General features: G+C 34.7%; 1 protein-coding gene across 8 annotated transcripts in view; it reads right to left on the bottom strand.

Moving 5' to 3' along the window:
• The window catches only part of LOC104910714 (uncharacterized), a 288,940-nt gene that overhangs the window by 246,956 nt on the left and 24,055 nt on the right, over nucleotides 1-17,929 (bottom strand). The window contains exon 1 of one of the 8 annotated variants that reach the window (XM_085222851.1): nucleotides 2,382-2,475. The exons of the other annotated variants lie outside the window; for them this stretch is intronic. The gene's annotated coding sequence lies outside the window, so the exon portion shown is untranslated. Of the gene's footprint in view, nucleotides 1-2,381; nucleotides 2,476-17,929 lie in introns of those variants that run through there. 8 annotated transcript variants of the gene reach the window in all.

Below are 17,929 nucleotides of genomic sequence, written 5' to 3'. Positions count from 1 at the left end.
AGTCCTTAGCATAAACTGTGAAAAAGCCTTTCTTTTTGAATAAGTGGAACTCCATCAGAATTATTCTGGCACCTGAACTGACTACAAATGAAAGCAGTAATCACTGACATTTTGTTACAAAGGCTTTTCTCTATAAAATTGTTTGACACAGGATTTTGCTGTCTTGAATTTGTAGTGTAACAGATAGCATAGTGTTTTTTACTAGAAAATAAGTAAGAACCCATGTTTTACAATACTTAGAGATAAGCTCGCTTATGAGAAGAAAAATATTTTACGGCAGCTTTATACCTCTATAAAATCAGTAATGCTATTTCACAATCATTCAAAAAGTTTGTTCAGTGTCAATTACAATGACTACAAATAAAGCAATAATAAGAGATTCCACCTTTTTCTCAAAACCAGTAATAATACACAAGGAGAAACAACATCCAAGTAGACTATGCGCTACAAACATTTAAGTGGGAGGGATGAACTGTATTAGTGGTAATAATATCTGGTCTGAAAAATGTTCCTAAGGAATAAAAACTCTTTAGTTTACTTAGAAGGTTACAGAGTTTACGAAAGCTCAAAACTTTCTAATGACTTCTCTCCCCTTTCAGGGTTGGAATACTATAAATGAAAAGTAGTGTTTCACCGTTTGTATTCTGTGTTGTATCTCATCTTCTTGACCTAATTTGTCAAGGTTAATATTTGCCTTTCATTGTTCCTAAATAAATTCTGCTTATTATAGGTACTACCTGGCATTTTATAGGAGAGTCAGCATTAGCTATGTTATTAAGTCTGCATTGTAGACATGTTAAACTGTATCCTCCTTCTTACAGAAATAATTTCAATAACAATGACTATTCTAGGTATCTATTTTGGGATGGGCTTATATTAAAATGATTGTGAAAAGCTGTCATTAAAATACAGATGAAAGAAAAGTCAGCAGAATTACTTCCTTCACATCTCATATCCCTGAACTGGGGATCTTGAGTTGCATATCAGGGAAGAAAAATACCTTCTGCTCTAAGAAGAAAGTAAGTCCATGCTCTCCTCGTAAGGTTGAACATGTACAAATCCACAGGGCCAAATGACATGAATCAAAGGGAAACTACAGGCCAGTAAGCCTCACTTCAGGTGAGGTGATCACAGAGCAGACCCTCCTAGAAGATATGTTAAGGCACATAAAAGTTGTAGAAACAGCCAGCATAGCATGACCACAGGCAGGTCATGCCTAACCAATCTGGTGGCTTTCTACAATGGAGTAACAGCATCAGTGAACAAAGGAAAGGCAACTGATGTTGTCTACCGGGGCTTGAACAAAGTCTGACATGATCACAGCAACCACGCCCTTATACCTCTAAATTTGAAAGATTTGGATTTGAAGGCTGGACTATTCTGTGGATAAAGAATTGATTAGATGGTCATAGTCAGAGTCTTGTTGTTAACAGCGAGGTGGAGGCTGGTCACAAAGAGTGTCCCCCAGAAGTTCATCTTGGGATTGGTGCTCTTCAACATCTTGATCAACAACACAGACAGGGGTACTAACTGTTCTAACAACTGACCTGAAAGTAATTTTCCTTTATATTTACTATTATTGGTATGGTCTTTTTCAAGAGTCACAGTATTTCTCTGTGATTGAGACTTTGAACATTCACCTCATCCCGTGTGTCACTTTATCCTTTACATGGCTTGTGAAAAGTACAACTTTTTTAACTGTTCACTTTATCCTTGGCTTTACCACAGGCAAGGTAGTCCTAGACTCACATAAAACACATCTGGTTAAGAGAAATCTAAAGATCACATGAATCTTACCACTTTCCTCTGATGCCTACTTTGAGGCAGTCTAGAGAACCCAACATTAAAGAGTATCATAGCTGCAACTGTCATTCATACCTTGAAAAAGAAGAAATAACAGAGCATTCTTATTCTATTCCCCCAGCTCCCTCTACTACTACTACAAGTCTACAGGTAGGCTGTTCCTCTTAAAGTACTCTGTCATAACGATCGTCTACCTCATTTAAACAACGAAGTTCCTAAAAGGAAAAATTCCTCTAACATTGGAGAATCTCACAACAGTCTATATTTAGAGACTTACATTCACAGCTACAAATGAAGCTACAGTTTTACTCTGAATGACAAAACAGCATACAAAGATGATCATCTATGGTCACGCTTAACCTCTCCTTGCATGGATTTGAGGCCAAGCAGGCTTTTGTCTTTATGACTAGCTGGAGGTGACCTTCAAGGGACAACTCAGTACCTGAGTACCTTGAAGCTATTAAAAATTTTTCAGCTTCTTTCATCATGCCTGCATGCCTCTTGCATTACTAGCAGCTCATCAACAAGAGAGAAGAAAATCCCACCAAAATGTGTTACAATATGCATGATGCTTTTACCTCACTCTGGCTTCAGGAACTGGTGCTACATCACAAGCGATTCTTACTACCATCCATTACCAATCCATGTTCAATCTGGACACAAAACAAGACCTACAGCAAGAAAAGGAACATATAAAGCTGGGAGAATTTGAATTTATCTATTTTATTTATTAATATTTAAAAAGTACATATTAAAAAGAGGGAAGCATTCTTGAATACAAACAACTCAAAGAATGAACTAACCAACTGTAGAAAGCACCGCAGTTTATGGTATTACACAGTACTTCCAAAAATCTGATCTGTGTTATTAAATGAGCATTGTGGTTGTACCACCTACTCCAAAGAATATTTCTGTAACATACTTTTCCTGTAAAGTATTGTGCTGCTAAGAATTTTTACTTTCACAATAAACACCAAGAAAGCAAACAAAAAAAATGCCCACACAGATTAATTCTAAATATATACATCATTACAAGATTAGCTTTAATACATTAAATATTAAAATAACTCAAACTCACAAAAAACTACTAACAGCATGGCAACTTCCAGTCTCCTACTTCATTTCTCTCAATTCTGCCAAATGAGGGAAATTGTCTGAAGTTAGTTAGCATCAAAATTGATACTGAATACCAACATAAGAACTCTTCTCTCTTCAAAAATCAAATTAATTTCAGAGCAGTATAACGTGCAGTACATATACAGGCTTCCAGTGTTAAGAGCAAGCAATTGAGAACAATACTGTCTGTATTCCTCAGCTACACTCTGATTTCATTCACAGTATCTATACTGAACTTATTTCTGTAGTCTACTAGGCAACATTTATTCTAGCTATATCTAGCTGATATAAAATACTACCATTCTATGATGAAAAATATTTTAAAATACTATTTTAAATCATATTTAAAGCTGTGAAATGAAGTCAAGCAGCTGTGCAAATCTATCATATGTTCCAAAGCATGGACACATTTAACATTTTTCCATCACTGCTTCAAAAATGCAAAGCATTACACAAGAAACTGGATAACAAAGAATGTGTCCCATTCATCTGTACTTTAGAAATGACAAGCTTCCTCACTGTTGTGTTCTCCCTCACCCTGATCAAATAGCATCTGACACAGAAGGGCATATGAAGAAAAGGCACAACACTGAATTCCTCCACGCAGAAAGATTTGCATCCAGTGATATTCCACAATGCTTACTTAATGTTTAAGGAGACCAAACAGGAGATGTGGTCCATTTCAGCAGTGATGACAATGAGTCATCTACGCTGGTGCAGCTTTTTTTACAAGCATAGCATGCAGGCTCTTGTTCTTCACTAGTGAAAATATATAGCGAAAGGTGGTGATTGCGTTGATTATGTTGAAAAATGGCATGGTGTACCTGAGAATTCACTCTGTTAAATAGTGTTATTGCGCTCTTTTTATCGGTGATAGTTTCCATGGAAATGAGGAATTACTTTTGTAGCTACCTACATATCAGACATCAAAATCAGTGATATAAAACTGTGTTAGGGGTCATCTTTCTAATATAAGCAAGGACAACAAGATTCAATGTTCCATAACACTGCGCTGGTTCTCTGCTTGAGACTAAGTTTTGATAGAGTAAATCACAACTTTTGGAATAAATATTCAATCAATAGATTTTTCACAAGAAATACTATTCTTCTAAAATTCTATTTGCTGTCACTTTAAGTAACTACTTTTTTAGTTGCTTTTTCCAAAAGGAGGTAACAAAGTGTGCAGTTACTAACATGCTCAGATTCCACACTAAGGAGAATTTACCACTACAGTACTATTCAAATGAATTATATCCTTCTTCCAAGTTACTTTAAAAGAACTTGGAAGATAACTTCTTTCACAGATAAAATTGGTGCAATAAAACTGATTAAAATGTATTACATTATTTATAGTTCAAAGTTATCTTTACTTCAGGCAAGGTATTAATACCTTTCATCAGGATTAAGTATTTTTACCTAGTATTTAAAAAAAAAATATGCCTCTCTCAATTTTAATTCAGTCCATTACACCTCTAAGTCTGTTTTGGAGAGATTTGTGAGGATTTATTTCACAATAGATGAGCTTAATGCATACTTCAATGGGAGACAGGATGGGTGGTTGGAGAGATATGGAGGCACGATCCATGGGCGTCAGTCTCTTTACAGAATAATTTGATATTAAATGAGAGAAGAAATGTTCACACTTGCTAGAATTTAAGGCTTTTTTTTTTTTCCTATCCACCTCCTCTTTCAATACATAATGATAAAAAATACTACAGCACATCACAGCTTTTCCTTTAGAAGCATGTTATTATTGGTCATTGGCGCACACAGACATTTTGTCAACAATTAGAGAATTTCACAGTGGTGCAGTTCCTTCTACGTTAAAAGAATATATCTTATTTTCCTTCACATTCGAGGGATTTTTTTTTCCCCCCCAAAGGAAAAATGAAGCACAAATGAAGTCACTGATACTAAAAAAAAAAAGCCAGTTCAGTACTTGTCAGAAAGGTTTCTAAAAATATCAGAATAAATGTTTTCATTCCTTGCATTCTGAAGTAAATTAATTCAGTTTAGTAGCAACTGTCTTCATGTCAGAAATACACCCATCCTTTTCTTCATATAATTCACAACAAATTCCAGTGCATTGTACCTGTGCCAGTATTTCTCTGAACAGCTAATTAGAGAATTGCTGACTTTGCTATTATTAATTGCAAAACAGAAATTGTTGTTGGAAGTTGTTATTGTTCATTGCTTATGAGCCTTAGTTCAGAAGCAAAAATCAAGTATTGTGTTGCACAGCATTCACAGGTACAGTGCAGAAGGAAAGTAGGTTTAAAATGGTCTTTTTGCTTATTTTGTTGTTCTGGAGAAGGCATTTCCACTGTTTTCCCATCTACTTGTCATATATTCTTGCTTTATGCTGCAGCATTTGTTTACACTTGAACGACACATCAAACACACTAAAAGCTCTTTGTCATGTTTTATCAATGTTTTCCAGCTTGCGTACTGCTTCCATGCTGACATGCTTGACGAAAGCATTCTTGCAGGATAGGGAATTAGACTCCCAAAATTTCAGATTTCTGCAGACATTTTTATTCTGGATTACCCTTCAGAGATATATACTCATAAAGAAACTAGAAGTATATTTTTCTTTCAGAACTCAAGCTGTTTAGCAGGTAATAAGGAAAAGAGCTATATTTTTCATTACTTTCTGAGTGGTAGGGTTCAAAAATAATCTAATATTCCCTACTTCTTTGGCAATCATTTTAGATTTCAAGTATAATGATGAGCCAATGAAAAGCCATAGTTCTTTTCTAGTAAAAGAATCTTACAGGTCATGATACCTTAAGTTATCATTAACATGAAATTCTTATTTTGTTTTATTTTTCTATACTTTGGATATTTAGTTTTACAGGAATTATTACAGGTGCATGTGAAAAGAAAAACTAATATAAATTAGAAACCAAAGAAAACAAACTAATATATAAATTAGAAACCAAAGAAAACAAACTAATATATAAATTAGAAACCAAAGAAAACAAACTAATATAAATTAGAAACCAAACAGTTTACCAGAATTTCTTTGATATATCACTGCATTCTTCTTCTTAAACGTTCCTAACCCTTATATCTCACTATCAGATTATTTTCACGCAAAATACACTTGTAACAGCAGTTTTCTCTAGGTATTTCATATTCATGGATTTTATCTTTAAAAACATAGCTTTCATTTTGCATTCCAGGACAGAATAAGGAAACACTGATTTTATACTGGCCATAACATAAAAGTACATTTCAGTATATCCTACAGAATTTGAATTTGTGCACTCTCCTTTCAAGATCCCCTTCTGTAGCTTAAGCATTCGGTAAAGAACTTCTTAAAGTAATCTTTTTAATCACACTGTCCAAACAGGACAAAAAAAAAAAGATATATAAAGTAAAGGCTTAATCTTTCAAAATAATCATTTCAAATTCTCCAGCACTCAACACAATTCTAATACCAATGATTCAGCATCCTTTCCTATACCCTTCAAAGTAACGTGTTTTATTCATTAAATGTTCAGAAGGAGTAAAGACTCTAACCAGACTCTTCTTCCAATCATGAGATACTGTTTAACTAAAGTTATAATGGTCTATCAGTTACTTCCGAGAGATGCATCATTTAAGGTAGTTGAGGTGGTGCATTACTATAAATTCACTCAGGTTTCTACCAGATGGCTTTACAAAGATAATAGAGCTTGTACCTCTTAATTCCTAGGAAATCAAGAATACATAGTCTAACAAAAGGATTTTAGAAGCTCTAAGTTAATTTATTGACACATACACAAAGATTCCTACAATATTTCTAAGTTTAAGAAAGCATAGTTACTGCCTTTAAGTGTCAATTCTTTGCCTTTTACAGCAGTCATCAAGTGTTAAAAAAAAAAATCAGACGTCCATAAAATTAGAAAGATTTCTACCATCATATAATTACATTAATTTCACATGCTCACTTCTTGAGAATTAGATAACATGGTTATCATGTAAAAGTTTGAGAGGAAATACAACTATGTAGAGACCGTTTAAAATATGCTGAAATAGAAGAAACTATTTTATAAAGAAGCAATATGTTAATCACTGCTTCCACATTGTATCTACTATTTTCCTCTGAATTCTCTTCCAGCTAGAACATTCTGATTCACTCCTTTCTCTATACATCTGTGACATACACCATAACTGCTTTGTTTCAATCTAAATAACATGTTACTGAGGGAAAAATGACACTTTTCATGAATCAATAGATATTAAAGACTTTTGGCCTACTACTCTGACAAACATTCCAGATTAGAATATCCTTGATGTACCACCTCTTGCACAGACACATGCCAGAACACGACAGCAGAACTACTGAAAACTGTGCTGCTGCTCAAAGAAAGGCCTTTGCAGGTGTGTGACCACCCCATGGCAGGTTGTCTGCTGGTGTCAATGACATTCAGCAGCCAGTGCTTGCTACCACACAGCGCTCTGGAGCAGGACAGATTCTCCTGCACAACACAATGGCTTTATGGATCTAACAGGAATTTTGTGAAAACTACTACAGACTATGGAAATATGAATCCAGTACCCTCATAGAATAGAAATAAAACCACTAAGAATTGCTACCTGGCCTCAAAGGTGCATATACAAAGGACCAAACCCTTGTCTACACCTGGTCATTTCATCTTTTATTTCCTACTGTTTCATGCAATATGCATTCCCCAGAAAATGGATTTGTAGCAGGAGAGGTTTTACATCTGCTTTTAATGACTTCCTGTGAACAGCACACATGCAGTTATTTCCTTTCACTTTTCTTCCATTCTCACCTATAAAAACAGGTATAATGAAAAATTTCATAAAGGACAGAGCAGACTATGCTACAGAAAACCAGCCACCTTCCTGCATCAACCTGAGTTGTTTGCTTTTCTCATTTTATCCTTTAAATCTTGTTTTTTGAATGAGCAGCATCATTTCAGTAGGAACAGATTCTATAAAACAAAAGGAATCAGCAGCTCAGTTGAACTGTGTATTCATCCTTAGCAATACTCAAAACAAGCTAAACTAGTTGGAACCACTCACAGTGGGAAGCTTAGTCTAACTGAACTCCTGCTGCCCTTCTAACCTAAATAATTCTATGAGTATAGATGACAATTAATATTGTTGGCAGAAGCTTTGCTCAGGATGTTGACCATCCTCATGTACATTGTAATACCGAGAGAAATCTTGCACTAATTTGCTGAAAACATTGATGTATTTATTTACATTGGAGGCTGCAGGACAATACTGATTTAATCAAAAATCATTCCACAGTAAAATTCATTAGAATTACCATTAAAAGAGTAGTATTCTTTCTAGATTTCTGTTGGATTTGCTAACTGGAAATTCACTTAACTGCAAGTCATAGCAGTAGGACCAAAATTAATTTTACTCACTCCTCGTATTAAGGGCACACCTCCCTCAGATTTCCAAGTTACAGTATAAGAGGGGATTGGACAGAAAATATATTTCCATCCAACGCACTGAGCAGTATATTTTTAAAAATAAAATTATATACATTTTACCCACCAAGATGCTCTAAACAAATTTCTTAACTGAAATCAAAAGCTGAGTTAGCAAAGTCTCTTCTGGTCTGAATACATAAGTGAACATAAGTGAAACTTTTGAAAATGGTGAATTTGCATATTAATATGATTGATATGGAAACTAGCAGCTTTGATTCCAGCGTGTGCTTGAACTATATCCTACTTTGTAAAGCTGCTGCACAGCACATAACAGGCAGTATAAACACACACACAAAAAAAGTGCTATTGTCATGATGAGAGCTTTCTGCATACTCCTTATTATAATCACATGGAATAATTCAGATGTCTAAGAGTTCAGTGTTGTTACACAAAGCTGTACTAGAGTAGAATATCCTACTGACAAGGCTACAATTGCTCACATATTTCTTACCTGAAAAATACACATCATTTAGCAACAAGGAAGCCAATAAACTCACATGAATATATCTATTTTTAAAAGTTACTGAATGTTTGGACATAAACACAAGTATAATAAATTAAGAAATAAAATGGAGCCAAATGATATGAGTTTCTTTCAATTAAGTCAAAAAATATCCTTGAAAAAAATAGAAATACTTTTTTTTTATAACCAGGTTGACTAACAGAACTGAGATCCACGGGAGGAAAAAGCTTTTCTGAAGTAAATAATTTGAAAACATCTAAGGAGCTTGAGCTTATCTGTTAATTATTCATGTTTCTGCTTTCATTTTCAACTACTCTGGAGATGCTGATGCTGGCACTCTTTACTAAGTTTAAGTATCCTTTCAGCTCAACTCTTCCAAATTAAACTGTCACTTTCTATTAAAAGAAAAAAGTCTACTGGAGGAAGTTTTTAATCTTCTGATTTGTATTTTGTAATAGGAAGTCAAAGTTTAAATTAGGACAGTATGAGCTTACGAAATAAAGCCTAAGCAGTGTACTGACAACCACCAGTGAAGAAGAACTTGCTGGCTTGCATTAAAGTGCATAGTAACGCAGTTTTATTTTTTATCTCCTTAAAAGTTTTATTTTATTAAGTCTTGATTCAGTCTCACACTCTTATTTAAAGTAATGTTACCCATAAATTCTGATGGAATACAAACTAAGATTTTAAACTAAAAGAGGGGAGATTTAGATTAGATAATCAGGAAAGTGTTTTTTTTTTTTTGTTTGTTTTTTTTTTTTTTTTTTTTTTTACTCAGAGAGTGATGAGGGACAGGAATAGGGTACCCAGAGAAGGTACGGATGTCCGAGTCTTGGAGATCCTCAAGGGCAAGTTGGCTGGGGCTCTGGGCAGCCTCATCTATGGTGGGTAGCAACACTGCCACAGCACAAGGGTTGGAACTGTATGATCTTTAAGATTCCTTACAGCCCTAGTACATTCCATGATTCTATGGTTCTACAAAAGTGTCTGAACTGTGCCTGTTTGTTAATCTATGACACCTGCAAACTGTCTGCCTTTCAGTGTGTTAACCAAAGTTCTGTTGAGTTAGTATTTCCTTATGCAAGCTACTACACTTCAAACTGTCATGAGGAGCTAAGGGAAAAAAAATTCACTGTGGAAGCCAAACCACTGTTATTAAGAAAACAGGTTTATACAGTACAACATTTTCCCCCTTTTGTCGCATTCTTAAGAAAAATAGAATATATTATCAGTCCTCTTTGTTTCTCTTTCATACCATCTTTCCTTGACACTTTTTTCCTGCTAAGCCTTTTTTTTTTTTCCCCCCTTCTCCAATGCTAACACTATTTTCCATCACCATGTTCTAGTCCTTCTCTTCCTCTGTTTACCCTGAGCTCATTGTGGTAGAGATGAAGAAAATTTGCTCACACAGTGTGCTTCAAATAGGGCAAGTGACTTCAACGTGGGACAGCAAGAACTTATTTTAGGGTTACCAAAACTTAATGGCTCAAAATAACTATTCACTACAATCACTGAGACTCTCACCATGGCCCCATCTCATGAATTTTGAGACCACATTTAAAGTTTAAATCGCCTGTAAAAGTGATCTTGTTACACAATATTTGTGTTCTCACTTGAAATTATGCTCCCATGCTTCCTTTACCATAGGGATCATAGAATCACCAAGGCTGGAAAAGACCTACAAGATCATCCAAGTCCAACCATACAACCATCAGCAATAGCTCTCATTAAACAGTGTTCCTCAACACAGTGTCTAAATGTTCCTTGAACATCTCCAGGGCAGTGACTCCACCACCTCCCCACCACCACTCCCCAGTGACTCCAGCAGCTGACCACTCATTCAGGGAAGTTGTATTTCCTAACATCCAACTATCAGTAGACAGCTAGACCCTCTTTCTGTCCCTGCATGCAAAAATAAGCTGTATTTCACTGCAGCTAACAACTACAGCCAGAATCACATGTTTCTTCAAGACAACTCTGAAGACAAAACCAGGAAAGATATCATTGAGGAGTATATACAAGCTGGCTATAACAGTCAATACAGAGCACTAGGAGCTTTCAAAGAGGATAATTAAACTGATTAAAAAGCCTCATCTACACAAAGGTATTAGAAAGGACTACTGAAGTGGTCATTCTGCAGCACGATATTCAAAATACTGTCAGTTATATTTTATCATGCTGGTAAGGTCAAACCCATAAGCAACTTCGAAGAATAAACATATGTTAACGCTTAAAGTAAAAATCATCATTTTTTAATGTATCCACAGTGTTCAAATTTAATTTCTGCTTTATAAACTATAAGACTGCTGGTATCTATTCAGCCATAAAATAAGCAATGACAACCTTATACATATATGATATTTTTAAGATGAAAACAAAAAGAATCCATCTCTTTTCTCTGCACCAGTTAGATCCTACGCATAGAATGGGCAGCATCCTCTGAGCATACTGAACACAAGTGTGGCACAAAAATCTTCATGTTCCTACTTCCCAGATTTTTATAGGTAAAAACTCCTACAGAAAGCAGTGCTAAAGACCAACTTTTAATGAATGAAATGGAAGCTTTGAAAAAATAATTAGTAAACTCGATTTCATATAGCTTTTCTATTATATCCATTTATCTTTATTCAATGACTAAAATTCATAATTGAAATTATACTTTCTTTTGAACTCAGGTTCATAAGTTTCTTGCATTTACAATGTAATTACTACATTAGGCATCTAACAAGTAACTTCTTCCCTCTCAATGGGATTTACAGAAAGACTGTTTATTATTAGAATTAAGCATCACAACTGATAAAAATATAAGAAACTATAAATACAGCCCTTTCAAGTCAAAACAGAAGTTAATTTCATCATCTGTCTTCTACCAGTGCAAAAAAAGTCTTCTATGAAAAAGTACAGCGGCATGGCAACACATGCAATAATTCCTGAGGACATTTTCCCAATCTCTAATAATTCATGATTTATAGATTATCTGAGCTAAACACTCCATTTTACTTCTAACAGCCCTCAGACAGTTTTTCTTGTGATCTATCTAGATGCTTTTTGAATCTATACAAATTTTTGGTCTGCTCAAAATCTTGTTGCAAAAAAAATTACACTGATTAACTACACAGTTCAAAGGAGTTTCAAAGGAGTATCCCTTTTCTTCCAAATCTATGGCTTGCTACTTCATTTGAGACCGTCTAGGTACCGACTCATTGTTTTCATGACTTCATAGACCTATTCTCTTTCTCTTCCCCAGCCTATGTCTTTTCCAACCAGAAGAGATCTTCATTTAAGATCTTCTACCTTCCTTTTATCAATCTTACATGATCATACTCCTTTTGCTCCTATCACTTCATTACTAGCATAGTCTACTACTGCTGCCAGTTGCTGGGTTTAAAAAGCAAAAATCTACAACTGACTGAAGAGAGTAAAATACCGGTTCTCACCATCAGTAGAGCAAATGGTAAACAATGAAGTCAACATAACCATACTCTCCCTCCTCTCTTTTAAACTACATCCACTTCATTCCCTTGGCTCATATGAAAAAGAGCCCTCCAAAAATTACACCAATTGTGAAGTAGAAATTAAAATTACAGAGACCATCAGTAGTTAAACACTATAACTATTACTAGCTACATTTTCCATACTGAAGCAGCACAAATGGAGCAGAAAGTCGCTATATGAGTTACACATTATTAAATTTAATTATTCAACACTAAAAAGAGTGTTTTCATCAGGAGACTTAAAGAATATCATTTTCAAGAAGGGAGTAATTTAAGATGAGGTATTTTATTCAGTATCACTAATTGGCTAACTTAAAATACATGAGTGGGTAAGATGTAAGATACTTTACAAGAAGTAATGGAAAAAGAAAGTAGCTGGTCTGTGTTCTGTGAGGAACCTAATTCTGCCTAATTAAATGTAAGAAAAGCAAACCTCATGGAATCAATCTTAATTTCTATGTTGCAGAGGCACAGCCAGGAGCCAATCACTCCAACAGCAAGGACTGTGAGCATGCCTAACTCTGCACTGTAGGTTTCCAAAGAAACCATCAAGAATCGGAGAGGTGATCTGTATCCTGATGCTCAAACAGACCGAGTTTGTGACAAGCACTGCGGATCTGGTCACAGATTTTGGCTTGGTGTTCCAGAGTTGCCTTAGCTTGGCTTTCTAAGTGATTGCTTTTTGTGGATGCGGTTCCTATTATTTAAGAGTCAGTAACAGTTTGCCAAATATTTCACCGAATTAAACAAACAAAATTTCAATAATCTCGGTAGAAAATAACTTCGAAATTACGCTTTACCCATACTAGTAACCACTGACTGGAGAAGATAAAAATCGGTGTTCAAGCACTATGTGTATTTTAAGGTCCAAAAGTTCTGTGAAAGATAAAATGAAACACAAACATAGAGAAAAAATGAACAGAAAAGTTATACTGTGGATGGGCAGGAGCCATCAGGAAGCAAGTTACTCTGGCCATTTTTACGCCACCCACAAAAGCAGGTGGAAAGCTGTGAAAGCACATGATAGGAGGCATCCTAAGATGCCTTTCCTAAGAAAGCAGGACAGCTTTTAATGGACTTCCAGGTAGGCTGAATATCAAAACTGATTTTAATTCTTAACTGGGGACCTGGAAACTGTTTCTGAATATTTTTGGCTTAGAGATTCCTATACTGATGCAAACTGTCTTCACGCTTAACTGTCACTATAAAAAAGTAATTTTCTTCATGCTCTGCTATCCATTCTTTCATGAGCCTTTCCCTGAGAATAACAACAAATGACAATTGTTGTAACATTCTTATTTGAATTGTTTATAACTTTGATGAAGACAGATCAGTTATCTTTGTTGAAGAGCTTCAGAGATCACCACCTTAGATTTCAGCTTACATCTGCCCCTGTAAATTACATGCAGTATTTTACTCTTAGCAGGTAAAAAATAATCATCTTTTTAAAATTAATCTGAAAGAATACATTAAGTTGTATTTTGAAAATATATTAAAAGTAGAATATATACATAAAAGGATATACTTCTGTAGAAAAACTACCAGATATTTTGATGCTTTGAAGTGGGAATTAACTTACTGTTCCCTACAGGTAGCAAAAGGTTTAGTAGCCAAGATTAATTCATATAGCTCATTGATCTGCAAGCTATTCTAAGGATTTTGAGGCTATATGTGAGTTGCAGGAAAAGTATTTGTTCTGACAAGTTTGTGGTTCTGTCACATTTATAACTCATCTTTCTCCTCCTAAATTGAAAAAAAAAAAAAAAAACATAGCAATGCAGATAAGAGGTAATACTATGAAAGCATGATTGCAAGTGTGCTGCCTTGTTATTCTCATTGCAACTGCTTGCAGAGAGAACAACTACATAAACCAAAGAAACAAGAATTTGGATATTAGGGAAAAAAAAAAAATCATACAATGAAGTAAATGTTGCTGGGTAACATAAATCTTCCTGTAATTCAATCAGTATCTACCTCATCCAAATTCTCAAATTCAGAGATTTGTTAACCATATCCTCAAAACAGCACTGTAAAGAAATAATTATCAAACTATATTACATAATCCACGATGCCCATTTCAATAGCTATTTACTTGTGCTACACCACTGTGGGGAAAAAAAAGTCTGAGTTAATTTGTGATAGAGCAGAGCAATGAAAAATAAAATCTAGTGCTTTATTTATCATACCATTTATCTGGGACTCTGTGAATCCAAACATTCAGTTTGGAATTTGAAGTAGTTCAAAATTCATACCTCCCCCCCCCAAGCGAGCTTTACTGGCACTTCTACAGTGAGACAAAAAGCAATGTTTTAAATGAATTGGCTCACTCTAATAAAGTAAAACTATTGTGGACAGGCCTCCACAGAATATGCACAAAAAAGGATTTTTAAACAGAGTTTTGTATCTATTTAAACCTGCATCTTTTTTACTTGCAAACTATATTATAAAGCACTGCAGTCCAATGAAAATCTGCTCAAAACCTCAGAGCACTTTTATAGACGCTATGCTGAAGCCTTGTTCAATCACTGTGATCAAACTCAGGCAAGTTAACGACTGCATCAGATCTTGATATTCTACCTGTGAAAGATCTAAAGACATTCTAGTTTTTAAACTTTACAGTTTAATGTTAATCCTGTCCAAACTAATAGAATCTAATTAGAAAAACCTAATGATTTTTCACATTTCTCTAATGTGAAAGAGTCTTAATTTGCTCTGTAGTATCTACAATAACTTTTCTTCACATTGCAATCTCTTATATTCAATTTCCAGCTTTTATGTCTGGATAGATTTGATAAATAAAATCCATTTCAATAAAATCGAATCCTAACCAGAAAGGAGAAAAAAAAGACAAGGAGGAGGAAGAAACAAAATATTAGGAACCGTAAAATTGTCTGGAGATTTTTGGCAGCATAAATCCTACAGATCTGCAATAATGATCTGGGAAAGAACCTACAATAATTTATCTACCAATCAGTGGTGCGTACAGGATAAGTAACATTTATTCCCAGAATTCAAATAAAGTCGAATTCTGCTCTTCCATAGGTTTCATCAGGAAGGTAAGTCGAAACAAGTACATTAGTGCCACCTTAAGCATCTTCCTACTTTTTAGGAGCATGTCAGGAAATAATCTGTTAGGTAGTTCAGTAGTAGAAAAAGTCAGATTCATAAAACAAAAAAGGCAATCAATTACATCATTTGAGAAATACAAGAGGAAGAAACACCAGCTGCTCTACTTTAAAAAGCAATATTGCTCTTAAGATTCAAACATATGCAAGAGTTTCTATCACTGAATAACTAAATACTTCTGCAACCCAAGTATCAAAACTGAAACTATGCAAACTTAGTAGCATTTTGAGACTGCATAACTGCCTCTGTTTTTTGAAAGAATACAAGTATAAAATAACTACATAGAAATGCATTGATTTTTATTGCTTTTGTTGTACGTATTACACAATGTTATTTAATTGCCTTCCACTCAATACAAAAATCAACTAATTTCTATAAGTAAATCTCATTTAAAAAACATCTTCTTGAATATTTATAGATTTATAGTAGAATTATTGAGGGCATTCTTTTTCATCTGAAGTATAAGGCAAGCTGCTATAAAATTTTAGAAGTAAAATTATGAAGTATAAGTCGCTTAGGTCAGTAAGTACAATCAGAAAGACCAAAACAAGATTTTTGAAAACATATTCTTTTCTTCCTAACACAACTGAGAAGCATGACTTCTTGACCCATAATAAATAAAGTGGGAAGCACTTTTTTCACTTCCTTTAAACATAAATAACATCATCATTTCTACCTTCCAGATGAGTATATCCAGCTTTGTTTTTTAATTTGAGAGTAATTTCAGAATGTTTCTTCACATTATTGTATTTCTGACGCTAACACTCTTGGATTTTCTACTTTTAATGTTTCTATTTAATAGAAGTTCTGAGGCTAATTCTTCAGAAAATCATCTCAAGGAAAGGCCAGGGTACAAATAAAACATGTGAAGGAACCACTCTAATATTAATCTTAATTGCCCAGCAAAAGAAAAAAAAGAATGTTTACAGAATCATTAATTTAAACATTCATCTGTGTGAAGCAGTCGTTTCCAAATTTGTGGTTGTGGCCAAAACCATAACAGAAGTTAAACTTGCACAGGAAGGAATCACAACAGACTTTTTAGAGCAGGAGAGCAAAGCTACTTTTTGAACAGCAGCAAACTGATTTTTATCACATGTTCAATTCTACATAAATAAAAAGTTTAAGTTATCACACAGAAAAAGAAAATCAGACATGCATTAATTGGTTAATAATAAAATAGAAAATACTTCTAATTAAATTCTAGGCCTCCAATATCATCACTTGTTATCGTCAGGTGACAGTACTATGTTACTCTTCCAATTCCTTGATTTATACGGGGACTAGAGGAGCACACTTAAGGTTGTATCATTCTAGAAGGATAGGTAGCATAAACTTTAACCATCAGAAAAACACTGGTACTGTTTTAAAGGTAAAGCTGGGGTACTAAGTAGCCACACTGAAAGAGACAGCAATTATGAATACCGTTTCAAAAGAACAGTCATCCAGCTCATTAACCATACGAATAGCAGAAGGAATTTGAACTAATGGATGAGCTCAGGTTGCTCAATTTTATTATGTTGTTTGCTTTATAGGAATCAATTTACTGCAGGTTATTTTAAGATGAAGCCTGCAACCAAATCGATTGTGGCCTTTCATAATTTTGAGTATTTATCCCTCTGTGTATCTGCCACATATATGCCCTCCAATCAGTAAAGGTTGTGGCTGAATATAACGAAGTTATTTTTCTCCCTCAGGACTCAACTGTTTCAACTCCTTGTACCAAAAATAGAAAACCTAAGTCAAAAAATCAGAATCCCTGTCCTTTTGATGAAGGCACAGAGCCACAGAGACAGTGAATTATTTTAGGTATCTCTGACACTTGTGCCATCCAAAATAGTACCTGGCAAAACAGTGGTGTGCAGGGATATTTAAGCTACCTACTTTGATGTTAGAAGCAGTACAATTACACTGGCACAGCATTCTGTCTGTGTTAGTATTCCCTGCTTGGATCAGAAATAACTCAGTCTCTGTGCAATAATGCTTTATAATGCCATTTGTATTCTCTTTATCTTCCTTTAGAAGTTTTCATTGAATGAGCTAATTCATTCCCATGATCACAACTACATCCTTTTCACTGGTGACTCACAGACACACAGCCAGTTCTGACACATTTTCTTATATTCAATTCAGCATATCAACATCTTTTTCTGACATCTCCCCAGGGATATGTCTATCATCTGGAATTTGAAAGGGGTATAGACACTCACTGAATTCAAATGGAAAATTGGTAGGTCACTGCATCAACATTAAAGATGCAAAAATCAAAACAGCTCTGATTCTTCCTTTTGTCTGAAAATCTTCGTTTACTAGTTCTCTATTTGTGGGAAAACAGTGAAAGGTTGTACCAGAGTTAGAAAATTAATCCTTATGTAAATACCTGATAAGTGTTAAACAGTCATGGAGCTGACTCTGAAAGAGCACTACTTAGACTATGTGACCTGATTTGACCAAATTAACTACATTTT

This window comes from Meleagris gallopavo, chromosome 4, assembly GCF_905368555.1.
Source record: "Meleagris gallopavo chromosome 4, MGAL_WU_HG_1.1, whole genome shotgun sequence".
NCBI lineage: Eukaryota > Metazoa > Chordata > Aves > Galliformes > Phasianidae > Meleagris > Meleagris gallopavo.
Note: the sequence above shows the minus strand (reverse complement) of the source record. Positions and strands in the feature narration are given on the sequence as shown.